This window comes from Lagopus leucura, unplaced genomic scaffold (assembly GCF_019238085.1).
Source record: "Lagopus leucura isolate 7727_CA_CO unplaced genomic scaffold, USGS_WTPT01 Super-Scaffold_100015, whole genome shotgun sequence".
NCBI lineage: Eukaryota > Metazoa > Chordata > Aves > Galliformes > Phasianidae > Lagopus > Lagopus leucura.
Window position 1 is genome coordinate 2940227 of NW_024962269.1, and position 17650 is coordinate 2957876.

General features: G+C 38.6%; 2 long non-coding RNA genes across 2 annotated transcripts; both read left to right on the top strand.

The window, feature by feature from the left end:
• Positions 1 to 1960: 1960 nt before the first annotated feature.
• On the top strand, positions 1961 to 5597 carry LOC122182677. The gene is made up of 3 exons (XR_006179914.1): positions 1961 to 2156; positions 2536 to 3090; positions 4995 to 5597. It is a non-coding gene; the product is annotated as an uncharacterized LOC122182677 (long non-coding RNA).
• Positions 5598 to 6817: 1220 nt separating this feature from the next.
• Positions 6818 to 17440, top strand: LOC122182450. The gene is made up of 3 exons (XR_006179811.1): positions 6818 to 6865; positions 7807 to 7924; positions 17404 to 17440. It is a non-coding gene; the product is annotated as an uncharacterized LOC122182450 (long non-coding RNA).
• The last annotated feature ends 210 nt before the right edge of the window (positions 17441 to 17650 follow it).

A 17650-nucleotide genomic window follows, 5' to 3' on the forward strand; every position in this document is an offset into this window, starting at 1 on the left:
ATGTTGTCCTTAAAGCTTACACTGCATTTGATTACTCTCTAAAATGTCCAGGACTTCAGGGGAATTGGACTCAATGATCCTTGTGGATCCCTTCCAACTCGGGGTATTCTGAGATTCTGTGACTAATTATCACTCAGTGGTATTTTGTATTTTCCACAATGAGTGCATAGCTTGTTTGTTTGTTGGAAGTTTATCTAAATGTGATGTGAACTGTGGAGCGCTCCTGTGCTGAAGAGATGTGTTTGTCCTCTCTACAGGCCTTTCTTGTCTGTGGGGTTCAGATTACTTTTTCTAAGGAACTACCTTGGGAAGAAAACTGCCCTCTTCCCTCGCTTATGCTTCAAAACCTGCAAAAAGTATTCTATTGTTTATGACAGGTAAGTGCACTGGATAACAACTGCCATCAGTGATAAGAGGGGTGATGAGTAGTAACAGTTGATTTTAACAGCATAGGCCAAATTATAACCTGAAAATGAAATGAGAGCTTTGTCAGGTCTCATGCTGTCCCACTGCTGACCACTAAAGTTTTGTTAAGCATTCTTTGTTAGCGTGTTTGAGAAGCCTTTGGTGGGCAGGATATGAACTAAAACTCAGGATCACCCCTTGAAGTTCCAGTGTGGACCTTCAGATTTCTCTTGCTCCTGGGTGAAATGGCTTCTATTTCATCTGAGGCTGAGCAGTGCAAATTTGGACAATGACCATATACCAAGATTGCTGAGAAGCCTATAAACCTTTAAGCAGCACTGCATGGAAAGATAAAACACAAAATGGATGTGTGTACGAGGGGAATGCACCCAGTGTTTTGTGCATTCCAGGAGCAGCCTCAGTAGAGACTGGAATTTGAATTCTCATCTGATAACATTCCACAAAGACAACTTGCATTCCCTTCCCGCCTCCCTCTCCTAAGAAATTTCTTTTGGCTTATTATTATTTTGGCTTATTATTATTCTGCCTTGGCTATCAGGTAACTTCTGAAGTGCCAACATCAGAAAAGATTAGTTTGGGTGCTTTTTGTTCAGCTCATAGTTTAGGTTCCCTGGGGTTCGTTACTGTCGTGGATTTTCTCTCTTACTGCCGTTGTTAACAATGTAACTGCTTGATGTTGTTGCTCTAAATCAAGATCAGAAACGTTACCAGGTACATCAGTACCTTTTTAAGTTTCCTTCTACTACTTCCCCCCCCTCCTTCAAACACACCCCTGTTTGTACAGTACAAGGCCATTAGAAAGGCAGGAAAAAGGAGAGGCGATGAGTCATGTTAATTTCTTAACGGCACAATTAAAACACAAAGCCCCACCTATCTTAGCAGGAAAAATGATCTTGGTCTGTACACCTGCTATGCAATATTTTTGTGTTTATTCCAGATTTTTAGTTCTGAATGTAAGTGTGGAAAGTAGGCTGCTGTTTCAGGAATTTGAATTAAGGAAATATTGCTTTTGGACCTGAGACATCAGAGTGAGATCAGGAGAAGCAGATCTAGTACAGTGTAATCATCTGTTCATTTCTGGGTTATGAGCTCTATAGAAAGAGATGCAGAAGTCTGTTTCCTTTGCCTGTGGGTCTGCTAGCACTGATAATGTCCCATTTAAACTCCAACTGATGGTTTTGTAGCTAATATCATAAAGCAGAGAAAATAACTACTTCAAATGAGGGTGCCTTTTTTTTTCCTTCTGACTCTATTTTTAGTAATTCCAGTAATAATCACTGTGCATTTTTTTTATTACAATAGCTTCTGCTTAGCACTATTGAGCAAAGGTGTCAGCTTGGGAATCCAACTGCTAGTGTTTTCTTTGTTTCTCTCTGTTATAAGTATCAGTCTGCCTTTTAGTTGATAGTTGTGTTTTTTAGAAAATCAGGTTTGGTCATATAGTGACAGCTGTAAGAAGCAGAGCAAGACATGCAGCCTAACGGGGGATGATGATTTCCCTATTTTTTCTGCTTTTCTGATTCTAGACAGCTTCTGAATCTGGGAAGATTTAAAGGATGTAGACAGTATCTTGTGTATGACAAGCCATCAGTGTTGTGCCCCATGTCCTCTTCCTGGCACGCCTCTTAGACCTGAACTGTCCCTGGGATCCTGGGAAATGGCCAGCATGTTGCTCTCAGTGTGACTTCAGAGGATTTTCAGGCCGCCTTATCTTCGGTAAATGTGCTAAGGTATGGGTAAGAATCTTTCCTCATAACTCTAATTAGTTCCTAGCATAGATAAAACCCTCTGGAGATGTCAGAACAGATGCTCTGTGGAAATCTGAAAACTAATTAATGTGTAGGAGTTGGAGCTATTTTTTCCTCTTTATTCTCTTACTATTGAGCACAGTTACAAACAGTACGCTAGAGGGAATGAAGATGAGTACTGCCACGTACGTCCCATATGACTTGTTTGCAATGCTGAACTGTGCTCAGGACAGAAGGTAAAACTGCCCTGCAGTGATGGCATACAGGGTGATTGGGAGGGATCCTCTCGGGAGGAAGAGGAGCAAATAATGCCTTTAGTGTGTTTCCATGTTCCCATGTTTCTTGTATCGCCTCACTGCAGGAGGAAGGAGCCACCCTGTTGCTGTTCAAATAACTCCTGAAGCTTTGCAAAAAGGACAAAGTCATTGCCCAGGTCCAGCAAACCTTTTGCAGACGTCTCAGTCCCACCTCAGTACATTGCCTGCAAAAACACAAATATATTTGAAAATGCCTGAGGTGAACTTTCGTTTGAAGTGTGGTCCCTCCGTGCTCTGTTGGCAACATAAAAGGGTGGGCACTTGGAATCTGTCCCTTGGGAAGACCCTTTCCAGGAGGACACCACAAATTTTATTTCTAATGTTTCTTAGAAAAGATAATAGCTCTCTGCAGTGTATCTGTCAGCCTGGGCTCTAATAGGGGCCTCAGTGGAGGTGTTAGGAACTCTACATGCTCTGACAGCCTTCTGCTTGGAACACCCGGATCCAGCACAGACCGCAGCACCGTCTGTTTACAGCAGATAGGAGCCAAGCTGTTCCTGCACGTGAGGAATGCAGTGACTTAAAAATTCTTCCCTACACAAGCTTAAGAACAAAAGCACAAAGCAGTACAGCCAGTCCATGGGCTAGCTGAGTAAAAGGTAGGCCTGGGTTTTGGAAATAAGTTCATATGGTTATGCCATAAGGTTTTCTTATAGATACGCTCTTGGCTTAGGAATTGCCTGTTTCTTTCTCCAACTGTGTTCAAATGCAGTGAAGCACCTGCTTTCCCTTCTGTTAAGGAGAAAGAATAGCTGGGGGGAGGGCAAGGTTGCAGGTATAGGAAGGGGATGGGAACATTCCAAATGCTTTACTGGGAATTGGCAGATGCTCTGGGAGAAGTTTGAGGACCTAGGGATCTTTAACCTGAGTTAATCTGACTTGCCTTTTAATCCAGCATCCCGAGCAGTGCCTGAACACTGCTTGCATCTGTGAACACTAACTGAAACAAGTAACAAAGATAATTTTTTAGAATACATGTTTTTAGTAGAACTAGTTAAAAGCAAATCCTCAATCGAAATCTTGAATTCCTTAGCTTTGCTCTACTTCAGTATTATTTAATGCTCGTTTTGGGTACTACTTACAATAGCAGTGAAGCAGACTTCTTTTTATGGTAGCTATAGATCTACTTACGTATTTTCCAGGAGCTAATGTAATAGTATTAATACTTCTATGAGTCTCTTATTACACCTTTAAGTCCAATTTTCTAACGAGATACTGATGATGTTGTTATTCTGACTTCAGCAGTTTTCTTTGTCTCAGGCCCCGTGAAGGGGTAGTGAAGATAGCCATGATTCTTGTTTGGGTAATTTTGTTGGACAAGGGACTGTTCTCAAAAATATTTACCTGCTTTCCTCATTTGTAAGAGTCTAGATTTTGCTACATCAGTTACTCTTACATTGTGACTGCCTTACAGCATACAGTTCAAATAGATGAATCTACAAAACCTCTGCTTCAACTGATAAGAATTACATTGCTCTTGTTTCAGTTAGTGTAGTGATTCTTCCACCAGCTGATAAAAATCTGCTTATATTAAAATTACAGTTACCAAAACATTGCATTTAAAAGTGATTCTAAACAAAATCTCCAGGAGTTCAACTATCTGATTCTGAGAAAAACAAATTTATCATCTGCCTTTGTCCATATGTATCAAAAAGAGTTCCTGAGTCAAATAATGTGGTCAGTTGGCTGTGCAGTATGTGCAGAGGTTGCTCTGCACCCTCCAGCCGTCGTTAGTACAATTGCACTTTGGCAGTCGCTGGTTAGGTGCATGACCTAATAGATCAGAGAGGGGAATAAGACTCAACTGTGTGAAGAACAAAGCTACAGTCAGACCTGCATGGGGAGATAGAAATTAATTTTTTTAGGTCACATTATCTGTTTGAACCTATTATACAGTCTTAATTCTACTTGTGTTAGGGAAGGGGAATTTTTTTTTTTTTTTTTTTTAAGGCTCGTAGCTCCCATTTGCAGAGATTCACTTTAAAGGTCAGTGTTGCAGCAGGTTTTCGTTGCTTTTTTTTGTTTGTCTCTTTTTTTTTTTTCAGTGTATGATCTTTAATAAAGGCTCTGTGGAAGACCAGTTTAGGTGATACTATCGTTGCTTTGAAACATACTGTACTATTAACCAGCATCCTATGTAAGTGATTAATGTAGCTAGGATACAGCAAGGGAAATAGAGATGGAGCAGCACATTCTCTGCAAATTCTAACGGTAGAAGCTTTGTCACATTCTGCAAGGATCCCCCAGAGTTCTCCCATAATATTTTTTTCTTCTTTGAGTCTTGTTCCGGGGTGCTGACAAGAAGTGTTCTGATTTTGAAAGCTTATTTTGAAAGGAGAGTGGAGAAGAAGCTACTTCATATTTTGCTCTGGCGAAAGCAAGTGGTGGTAGAATATTTGATTTGCGCAAGATAAGTTATTATCAGCTAGTTTCTTAGCACTGGTAAGTAAATAGTGATAAGGTCTAATGACTCCGCCTAACGCCTCTTTCCCTTGCGTCTAAGCCAAACAAGTGTCTTGCTGGCTCCATCTGCTGGACCCTGATGATGTGAACGATACAGTGAAGCTTGGCTGGACTCACACGGAACAAACACGTCTGAAACTGAAGCACTCCATGCGTGTCATGGAAACCGTGAGAAAAGAGATGGGAACATCCGTCCCCAGAATGCATAAGTGTGAAGACTAATGATTTGGAGTTGCATTCATTATGGCTTTTCTAGTTGTTTTGGGACACCAAGAACAACCCAAACCAATCAAATTTACAAGAGAACACATCCGTATAATGTTGGCTTTTACTTTGTCATGTGCTGGTGTATAGGAAATGAGACCTTGAAGATAGTTTATCTCAGTCTGATTAATACAAAATTAATGAATTATGCATAAAACTCTAAATGGTTTCCCAGATACAGAAACAAAAGGGTTGCTTCTGAAGTAGCAGACCATGGAGGATAATTTCAGACTTTTAGAACATGTGTTATTCATGCATTCCAGGCAACAACTCAATGGCTGATGACCGAGCCACACCTGCTGGACTTTGAGGGCTTTCAACTGTCTTATTACACTTATTAAAGTTCCACTGTCCCCTAAATTCATCTCCTTTTCACAGAAAAGGTAAAAATAAATTTACAAGGAAGCTTCTTATTGGGTACTGTGTCCTGCACAGATTACTTTCTTCGAGTAGTCACATACCTACAGTTAAGAATGTGATTTTTTCTGCCTCAGATGCTTGATACATTTAAGAAAGTTCATGTTTTTAACCAAGTCATTGTGGGACATTGTTTTGGGGAAAAGAAACAAGAAGTGTGTTTCATGGGAGTGGTGGTACTTCCCACTGAAAAGGGCCTTTGCTGCTGTTGTGACACAGCTGTCTCTATATCTGAGAGCGTTTCAGTGTTCTAAAACCGAACAGAACAAATTGAGAAGCCATGGAAACAGTGACTAAGATGAGAAAATATTTGCTTTCCTTGCTCTCTCTTCTGCCATGGTTGCACAAATTCTTGGAATGACTGGAAAGAAAGTTCTAAAAAATTTCGTGATTCCGAGATTCTCCGTCACGTAAGGATATTCTTTAATGAAACCATAGGGAATACAGCTACCAGGGGAATATGTGAAGATTAGCCTCAATACATAGAATTGCTGCACAATCTGGTAGTTAGAACATCTAAGAGTAAACAGTTAATGCTGTGGACTACCTGATGGTAGTTGATTGCTAATTACAGGTTTTACTGTAGGGATGTCTCACATTCTTTTAATTTTATGGAAGATGTAGTAACAGCAGGTTTCTGAAGTTAAAGAAAAACATTTCCTAAATAGAATTATTTCCTGAGTCGGTGATGCAATTACGGCTAGCTGGAATATTTTAATTATGATTTCCATTTGTAATCAAATATTACAAAAGCACGAGAGAGGGACTAAGATCTCATTACGTATAAAAAACAGTCTGTCTGAACCATATACCAGGAAATGGAATTAGAAACCTATCAGTCTATTACAGAGAGATGAGGGAAAGAAACCAGAGAACTGTGAAGACTTGGACCAACTGGCAGCATTATGATCCCCAAACAGGCTGTTAGATGCAGAAATGTGAAGCACTGTAAACAATCAGTTCAAGAAATTGTTTTGTGGGAGTTCAGAGCTGTAGTGAAGTTTGACATGGAAAGAAGAACTTTCTACATACCTGCTCTCCAGAACTAGATTCCTGGGGAAGTCATGTCACACTGTGTCACATTGTGGTTTTGTGACTTTGAGAAAGCGTCTTGTCAGTTCAACCATATGAGAAACTATATTTTGTGAGATGCTAAGCACAACCAAGGAGAATAGGCAGACAGACAACTGCAACTCCCCAGAGGAGAAGGAGCAGCTTGGGTGAGCCCAGGTAAGTCAACCTTATCTGATACCAAACGTCTCAACATAGTTTGTTTAAATAACATATTTCAGCTTAGTGAACATACAACTAAACCTAAAATGCTCAATTTAAATATTTGTCAAAACATATTTAAAATACCTCAGAACCCTTGCAGAAATTCAAATGACTTTGTTGCAGAATACCATTAAATTCCATGTCTCTGCTCAAATATGCTTTGGGAAATGCCTTGGTAAATAATGACATTTTTTGCTGTTTAGCCAGAGTTGTGATTGTGATTACAGTTATGTTGCTAGACATTTGTTTCTTTTCCAACTAGCAAGAAAGACAAACCAAAATATCTCCAACAGATACCATTGTTCTTGTTCCTGAAGCAGGTGGAAGTAACAGGCGTTGACCCCTCTTAGTATTTGTTCTATTGTTTAGTAATCAGCCTGGTTTTAAGTTCTAAGTCAAGTGATTAGAAAAGACTTACTGGCCTACACCCAGAATCTAAAAACGAGCATGAGCATGTTCCTTTTTCTGACATGGCTTGACCTTCTTCCCTTTTTATAATTGCTACTATATGAGGGTTAGTATCAGCCTTCTCTAATCTTTTAGATTGCCATTGATTCTTTGAATGACAAACTGTGGCATGTGAATGCAAAGAGAGTGAGATGTTATTGTGAGTTAGCCAGTGCTAGAAAAGTAAAGCACAGCTATGCATTATTTTAGGCTTAAAAGTCTGCAAACACAATCATTTAATCTTTTTACTCAAAGCTAGAGTTTTAGAAACCCTTTGCTTTATTGCTTTCTTACTTACCTGTGACACAACACCGTCACCTTGGGCAACCAGTAAGTCTCTAATAGGAATAAAGCCTGTAGTAGTCCATAGCAGCGAGCAAGCTTAGTAGAGGGAATTAAGAATTAGCCTTTTCTAATACCCTGAGTAGTCGTTTGAACATCCTTTACAGGGCTAAAAGAACTCTGCATTCTAAGAGCTATGGAGAAGACTTTGCTTTTGAATTAAATGTTATCTTGACGTCGCTATCAAGCAGCACAAGCAATGGCACTTTCTCCAAGTCTGTCAAGGTAGGTGCTTCTCATTTTTCTATTTCAAGGAAAACAGTAAGGTAAAATGAACAGGTTGTACACCACTGAGAAAAGAATCATGATACTCTCTTCCACTGTTGTTTCAGTAACCGTTTGCTTGACTCAAAGGTCTTCTGTGAAGTGGGATACTAAATGCGCTCGTTCCTCATTTAAGTGAGCTGAGCGCTACCTGTTTTTTATCTAAGTGATAGAATGCTAAGCACTCTTCAGTATATCTTCAGAAACTTGAACTTAAATTCATCTTAAGCAGTTTAAATTAGAGGTATTCTTTTAATTCAGTAACATGTTACTTTCCTGGAATTCATTAACTTAATAAAGGCATTCTCTGTATTTTTAAAATTTGTTAAAAGAAGAGAGGTACTCTTTTTCAGGGTTTTAAAATGAATAATGAAGATGAATTTTTAGCATCCAAAATATGCTTGAGAGAGCAGTGTATGTATCTTTCAATATATTTTTTGCTATATGCTACAAGATTTGAAGTGGACTAACTGCATCGACCTGGTGTTCACTCTATTGAGCTGTCGCGTTGATCTCTTCAGTCTTTATTGACCTGAACCAAAGGAATACATTTCATAACACCTGCAGTTCATCTCACTTTATCAGCCACACTGAGATTCTGTAGTCAAATAATTTTGAAACAGAGAAGAACTCTGAAATTCTCCAGTGTGTTCACTTTGAGGTTTGGGGGTCAGTTTGTGCTTGGAAATGTCTCAGCAGGGCAAATTGCTGAAGGTGATACGGATCACATCACTGCCAATCTCCAGATTTCAAACTCTTTATTTTCTAGAAGTTTCATCTAAAATCTTTTATTGTTCCAGAATCTCACAGTAAACAGGGATTTAAATGTCACTCAGCTGCTTAAAGTGATTAGTTGCAAAACAGCTTTTCTTAAAAATGCAAACTTTCCCTATTCTGGCCACTTAATAAATAAATAAATAAATGTTAGCAATGATTCTTCTAACTCATCCCTAGAAATTCTAAGGGACTTCCTGTCCTAAACAAAGAAAAAGGAAAATTAGTCATACTTATGTCAGGACGAATATCTTGAATGTCGTTTTAGTTGAATAGATTGAAGAAATAGATTGTTACAATCTAAAATGAGCATGTAACGGAAAGCCAAATGATACCCACACAATAGATTCCCTTGAATGTGTGTTGGTTATGTTGCTGCTGAACTGGAGCTTGGCAGCTGGCTTAGCTGCTAGTAGGCTTTGAATGCCTCAAGGATGAGAAAGAGCCTGCACCTCATTGGTGCTCCTGAGGTGTGAGAAGTTGGAAGCTTTGCATAACTCAGTGAGCAGCAGTCAGGAAGTGAATGGCCTTGCCAGCTTCATACTTGTCAGCATGCACAGAAATTGAACAGATCAGTGGCAGCAATAAAACCTCAGTCTATTGTGGTTGCATCTGCTTCAACTGTGAAGACTTTTTGCTGGGAATTAATGTGTTCTAACTAATACAGCTCAGACATTCTCTCTATAGCACTAGCTATTAATTTCATGTGAGCTGAAGGGGAAGTCTTCAATTCTTCTTTCTACTTGTAGCCTCTTGTTAATTTCTCAGTTGATACACAGTTTTCTGATAATAACACCAATTTGAAGAATATTGTTATGTGCGTTCACCCTTTCCTGAGATAGTCACGTTTGAAAACCAAAAGCTCGAAAGTAAGATGTGGGCAAACATAGTTCTAGCAACAGCCCATCTGCATGGACAGCTGGGGTACAACGAGGGTTAAGCAAAGGTCAAAAGAGTCACTCATTTTCGGGATAGGTATCTGCAAATGGAGTCGGTCAGGAGTGCAGTCATCAGGAGTAATTGCATGTGTACATGTTCAGAGCTACGAGTGCTTGCTTTCAGTCTTGTTCCCACTTCAATCTGGTTGTCAGGCTTCCATCACAGGCAGTTGAAAACCTCTTCCATCAATCTAAGGCCAATTTATAACTGCAAAAATACCGATGAGTAATGTTTCCATTTCAGTGTGTTTCAGTTTGGGATTTTTTTCATTTGCAATTTTAACTAGATGTGTCCTGATAAAGTATGCCTTTGGTGTTGAGTTTCCTGGGTTTCACTAGGGAGCTTGACTCTTGTTTATGGAGTCAAAAATATGGTTACTGCCTTAAATATGTTTTTTCCTTTTAATACCAATATTTTCAGCAAAATCTTGTGGGAAGTCAGATAGTAATGTCTGTAAAATGTAAAATGTCTGATAGTAAAATTGCAAGTTAATTTCATTTAAAAAAAAGAACAATAACAACAAAACCACAATTTCACTTTATGATAGCACCACTGTAATAATTGTTGGCATGATCCCAGAAGGCTTGGATGCGGACCCTGTTGAACAAGGTACTAATCAAACACAGTACAAGAGATGATCTATTTAAGTGCAGTCAAAGAGCTAAATGGAATCCTTAGACTGGATCAATCATAATGTGGTTGTTACAGTTGACAACCATGTCATAACTGCATTACTTTGTCCTTTTGTCAATTCTCCTGTTAAAATACACATATGCTGAGAATTAGCTGCAATGAATCACTATAACAACAGTTTGTAATCTGACAATGGGCCCAATCCTCTGGGTTCTGGAAAAGCCTTGTTCATGCCAACTTCATTAAAGGTGGAATTCAGCCTACTGTTGAGGACTGGCATAATGCCAGTCTATGCTTAACTCTTCTCTAAGTCCTAAAACATGAAGTGCTGTTGTTTGTGAGCTCTGGTAAATCTGACCTGGGGAATTCCACACTTATAAGTTCTGTAGGATTGGGCCAAGACAGCTGCCAGTAGTTGCTAAGGGAAAAAGAAAGAAGTAATGTGTGCTGTTGCATAGCACAGAACACAGTACATCTTGGTGATCTAAAATTTCTTCTGGTATTTTCTTCATCTTCTAGATGAAACTAGAATTCGAACTAGAATTGGACTTCTTTACTTAAAATTTGCTCTGAAAATTCTGTCTAATTGTAGAATATTGAAGACTTTTTTTCAGTGCACTTCTATTGCCCTGTTGCGTATGAAATTTCTCAGACAGGTGATGAAAAGTGTTTTGAGTAGATCAGTAAGAAGGAATTTATTGACTAGATGTGTGTTTGTATGTGTGCAAACACGAACTGAATGTATTCTTTTTCACTTTCATGCTTTATCTCTTCTTGATCAAGAGCTCTTTAAGAATTGAGTAGATCAGCTTGTTAAGTTAAGGAGGAAGCAGAAGTGTGGTGGCCCAGGGAGGATCAGTTACTTTCCAATGCAGGGACCTCTTCTGGCACTTTTGCAGTGGTGCCTTTGCAGAGGTTTGCACGTTCTCCTTTTGGTGCCTCTTGCAGTATGTTTTCAGTAAAACGTTATCACTGTTGTCAACTCAGCAGCTTGGTTAGTGTGTTTCCACAGGTATATCTGTTAGACTTATAATCTGGAGAGACTGGGCTGTGATCATTTTTGTTAGTAACAACCTGCAGGCATGTGAGGATACATTAATATACATATATTTCTGTCTTAAATTTCCCACTTCCACTTTTCAGTCAGATGTTGATGTTTTGATTAAAACATTAATACGTTTCAATTAATTAGAGAGGAAGGAGAGAAGATAGTGACTTAACTGAGATGGTGGAATGGGCAGCTCCCATAGACATGCAGACACTCCTCGGAAAGAATGCACTAAAAAGGACATTTTTATGGGGAAGAAAATGTTCCTGGATGTACTTGATTCCCCAGATGCAGATGGTCAGAAGCCACTGACTGGGAAAGAAGTAGTTTGATGATACTGAGCAGGGACCCATTTTGTAGTGTGGTGATCTGGTGACTGCGGTGCAAAGAGACTACCAGGAGGAGAGCAATAAACTAGTTACATCTGCAGTTAAGCAGAGTCACCAGCTGCTGTATTCATGTGCAGTGAAGCACAGTGAGTATGCTGTTCCTTCTCAGAGTTGCCCCAGTTTAGAGCTTCCAGTTGCTTGCAGTCTGAGCACAGTATTTCTCTGCTAGCCAAAGGGAGGATGTCCCACCGCCAGCAAAGCATCTTTGTGCTGACATGCAGAATTTCTCTCTTCTGGAAGCTGTCTGCACTGCTTTGCTCAGACAGAAGGTGAACTCAAAGAGTCTGTAAGAGTCTTTAGTGTAACAGTGTTCTGCTGTGTTTTATATATATATACTTTTTTATATATATATATATATATATAATAATAATAAATATATATATGTTATATTATATTATGTATATGTATGTGTGTGTATATATATGTGTATATATATATATATATATATATATATATATATTTTCCCATGAATGTATGCAGTGTAGTTTAGAAACCTGCTTATAGAGCTCTTGCTTTATGAAGCCACTTTCAGGTCAATTCAGTGTGCAGCAGAAAATGCACCAGTTGTTGATGTAGCCACGGATGGCCTGTTCAACAGATACAAGTTTTGCACATGGGAGTTTTTCCCAGGTTAGTGAGTAAATATATAGTCCTAGCTGACTGGAGAAAGATTAGCTTACATCTGAGGGCTTAATCTATAACATAGACTAATCTTGATGTGATCCTATTACTGCAAGGTCAGGTGGGATTTTACTAGTGTTTGATTGTCTAGTTTTGCTCATTTGACCTGGGTGGCTTGTAGTTTGTTTTTTTTTTTTTCTTTATCCGTGTCTCTGAGACTTTGTAGTCAGGAGAAGGAGAAACAATCCCAACCACAAAAATGTAAGGAGATGCACAATTAAAGGGTAATATAAAAGGAAAGACAGAAACCTCTTCCCCATTATGTTATCCCTTTATCAATGTAACATTAAAATGTAGGAAGTAGCAAAGAAATTCCGCCATCATCTGTCAGATTTTTGGAGATTTGTGTAACATGAGTTGGCCACATTATTGTGATAAGTGTTCCTAGTGGAAACAGGTAACATGTAACTGAAGGAACTTGGAAAGGTGGGAAATGGCTGCTAGACAGAGGGCTGAGTTGTGTGTCTACTGCAGCTAGTTTCCATTTGGTTCTTAGTGTAAGACAGCATGGCAGGCTGGTAGCTGTTATGTTTAGGTCTTGCTGGTAGTGATCTATAGCTGATCAGAATCATTTGTTTCCAGAGATCAATGGCACCTCTCACCTGAGAGCGAGTGGAATCTAATTTTCTAATGAGCTGGTAAGAGGGTAAGGTGCCTGTGGGAATGTATGATGTTGTCTGCCTTCAGCTGTCCCCAGGAAATCAAGACAAAAGATCAGGAGTTTTGTTCTGCTCTTCTATAGAGATTGTCAGCACAATCACATTTATTATCTAGTGTTCAGTAGACAGATGAGTGTAATGGATTTTTCTACTAACTGGCTTCTTAGTATCTTCGTTAATTCAATTACATTCCACTACTTTGAAGCACATTTCTTTTTCTAACAAATTTCTGTCAACACAGAGCAAAGAATTGCAATCAGAATTCATCCAGTGAAAAGCTAAAACTTGGTGTACTGTCACAGGCCTCAGTGAGCTAAGCAATGAGAATAAATGAGGATCAGCAATCCAACGGGAGGTGCTAAGCTCTTGTTGAGAGACCATCTAGGAGATGCTGATTCATTACTTTCTGATGTGTGAGAGATTACAGAGCTGCGTTACCTAACTATCATCTGAGACGAGTAAATTTAGCAGTAAACAGGCCTTTCAGTTCTAGAGATAGAATGCAGGAGCGGGATCAATCCTATTGGATTTATATTCATCTTCCTTTGTTCTTAACCCTGCTGATATGTGAACTCTGAACTACTACTGACCCTCGTAAGTGAGCGCTCTGTTAGCAGTTGGGGAGATGACGTTCCCAGCCAACACCATCTATTTATTTTAGTAAGCTTCAATAATGTTGGCAAAGCACTTGATAGCAAATTTATCAACATTCTAAAACTCGTTACTATGAAGAACTCGTGGAATTGTCAATTCAGTTGAGAATGCTCTTGTGAAAATGTAAGGACTGTTTGCGCAAGTATTTTGTACACAAATAACATACTTCCATGTGTCCAAGGGCTCCAAGTGATTTTACAATGATCAGGGAGTTAAGAGTATTTACAGAGATTTAAATGTTTGCTTCCTTTATTCCAATGGAGAAACTTGCACGTTGACCCCACAGGATCACAGAATCACAGAATTGTAGGGGTTGGAAGGGACCTCCTGAGATCATCGAGTCCAACCCCCTGCCAAAGCAGGTTCCCTACACCAGGTCGCACAGGTAGGCATCCAGGCAGGTCTTGAACATCTCCAGAGAAGGAGACTCCACCACCTCCCTGGGCAGCCTGTAATTGTTTGAATCTGATATCACGGCCAGGACGAGAGGGGCAGAATCAGATATTTACAACTGTGTTTTATGTTGAATTCTGACTTGCGGCTGATCTGCATTTCATATTCTCATTCTCTTTATATAAAAAATATTGCCTATCCCTCCAGGACTTCTCTAATAACAATTGACATTACTTAGATCAAATTTATGTTATGTATATATTTAATTTTCTCATTTGAAAAGCTGTTTTCACAGTCAGTGCCGACATGATTGTGTGTGATACCAGTACATTATGGTTTAGGAAAAGTCATGAAGCAATTAAATTCCTTTCCTTAGAAGCATATGGTTTGGGTTTTTTTGTTTCTTTGTCTTTCAAACAAAGATGGGAATTTCAGCAGATCTGTAACCTTTTTATCAAGCTAATATAATGTAAAAGGCTAATTTAATTCAATGTTAAATGTTAGACTTTTTAATTCTTATATTTCCCGAAGGAGGAAAAACAAAATAGTATTAGAAAACACAGTGCTTCACATTCCAGAAAATGTGTTCTACAGAATATCCACCAGATGGAGCTCATGATGCTTTAAAAGCAAAAACAAACAAAAAAAAAAAAAAAAAAAAGGGGGAAAAAAATGTTTCTGGTGAGACAGAAGTTGCAAGTTAGCCAGGTGGAGTTAAAAAGTACTCATTATTGAATATACCAAGTGGATGTGGTACGTCTAAATATTTGTTTGGCATTTCACAATGAAACATAATTCTGTGAATAAGAGAACTGATAGCCTAGCATCTAATGGAAGGCAAAACTTTCCAAAAGCATAATTGAGAGCAATTAAATTACCATCCAATAGTTTCTTCCTTAATTTCAGGAACTTTCAGGTGGAGTACAGTAGATGGCCTTGTTTCACTGTTTAGCATGTTGCAAGTAAGCAGGTTTCCAGCTCTCCTGTTGCTTAGTCTCGTCTTGTTTCCCAGGGTAGGGAGTGGACTTCTGTTACCTGTTGTAGGTGTTGTCTTGAGATGGGGAGCAGAAGTCAGCATTTGTTTCCAGGTTTATGGGTTCTTTCACTCAATCCTGAAATCAGTGGAGTTTTGTGGACTGATATCTGATGATACAACTTCAGAACTTACTTATGTTTAAATTTTTTTCTCTGGTTTGATTTTTCCATCTCTCTCCTTCACTGTCTTTTCAAGTCCTCTGTTACTAAGTGAGTAAGAGAGATTCTTTCAGTCTTTATTTTAGTTGCTGGTGGACAATGAAACATTGTGAGTATATCTAACTAGCTTTGTTTGAAACTCCAGTATGGCATTGCAAAAAGTGGCATACTGGATACTTACATGATGACAATTTTTTGCTCAGCTAAAATGCAATAGAAAAATCTTAAGGTTACTGTCATGAAATCCAATGCTCATTTAAATCTGTGTAAAAACTCCATTTGGTTTTAAGATTGCGATGCTGAAACTGACTGCTGCCTGTGCTTATACAGTATGTAACTTTTATAATGGAAGCCTACCACCAATGTTCAACAATTCTGCTTTTGAAATCAGTCTTTTTGAGCCTTGGATATAGGATCACAGCTTGCACCCACAATGGATTCCTGGTGCTTCCATCTAGCTCCTGTTTGTTGTTACAATAAAAGGGCTATCATTCAATTTTTATTACAGAATTTAAGTGACTATGATAATGTATAGAATGCTTAAACCTTGTCTCATATGTAGGAGAAAAACTGCCCATGCTCATTTCATGACTGTATCTGTCCAGTTCCTCTGAATTAATCAGTTTCAGAGGTAAATTATACATGCAGGAGAAGGAGCTTTTTTTACTCCTATTTATAACATTCCAGTCATTTCCAATTGTAAGTCCTGTCGTGTGATTATTCACATCAGGTCGCTGTTCAAGACATGGTGACATTTTTCATCTCTTTCCATCAGCTCCTGTTATGAACAGTTTAGTAGCATGTTAAAATGGGCTTGGAATACAACACAAATAGTAAACTGCTTTGCTTCCTGTAATGACTGACAGTCTGTGAACTATTTACTTACAGCTCACCTACATGAGTTTCAAATCACTGATTTTGCAAGTTACTACAGAATTATTGTTCTTCATTACAATTTTTATTTTTTTTTATTTTTATTTTTTTTCTCCGGAGAATTCTGTATTTATTGAAACCTTTTTTTGGAAACATTCCTATTTTCCTCACAAAACTGAACCCCAGTAGTTTCACCAGAAATGCTACTTTTATAGGAAATGAATTTTTTTTGTACAGGATTATATCTGCATATTGCATCATAAACCCATTTCTTTTTGGCACTCAGTTCAACCAGTTCTACTGTATTCTCAAGTTTGTAAGAAACTAACTGGGTCTGGGTTTAGTTCCATTAGTACTTGCATTAAATCCCAAACCTTAAATTTCCAGCATTTGCCCTGTAACTAACACCAATTGATTTTAATGAGGATCTGTCTCCATTCCTCATTTCTATGTGGAAATGCTTTACCTATGTCACTGGTTGGAGAACTGATGAGTAAAGTAGGCTTCAGATAAAAGGTGTTACTTTATCCAGAAGGAAATGTTTAACAGTAACTGTGTTTAAATAAGCCTCCAAATATCAGCACTGATATCTTTAGAAAAGTTTTGAGGAAAGGGACAAAATGACAGCATTCTTGTAAGCCACAGATGTGTTTCTGTGAGGGATTATTTAGCACTGTTTTCTTATCTGAACTGCACACTTGATGTCGCGTTTTAAATTTGGAAGAGCAGCTAGTAGCAAAGTACTCACTGTGCCAACTGATAGAAAGCTTGGTACTAGTTCAGTGCCTAGGGCACAAGCCATTAGAACCAAGCACTGTGTGTAGATGCATTGTGTACACAGAGATTGTTTTCACTCTCCTGGTACTTGTACCTTTTCATATACATACCAAAGAAATAAATAAACATGGAAAAAAATTTCAAATTTCCTTTTCCCCATCCTCTGCCCACAAAATAATTTGTGAACTCTGCGGAACATTTACATTTAATCTCTAGTAACCTGGCATCTGAACTCAGCATTCAAACTGGATCGCTGCTGTCTTTATTTTCTTTTCCTGTAGGGCTTTGCTTACTTTGTTTTAGTGTCACTCAGTTGTCTCTTCACAGCTGTAAAGTCTAATTTGCATAAAAACTTTTTTAATTATGTATGTAGCCACATGTGTTTTAAAAAAACAAAAGACAACAAATGCATTTTTCTTTCCCCAGCTGGAAGACCTAGCCAGTCACAGACTGCCAGGATGTGACAAGTGATTCCTCAGAGCACTCCCAAGGTGATTATATGTGTGCCACCAGCTCTGTCATTTGAATTGGAAATTGAATGTGATGCAGTAGGGAAGGAATCCACTGTCTGGTTTCCACCTTTTTAAAAACAGAAATAAGATGTTACATGTCAGTTGTCTGAATTTTGTTGTTTAATTAAGTGACATTTAAAGTCCAAATATATATATATATT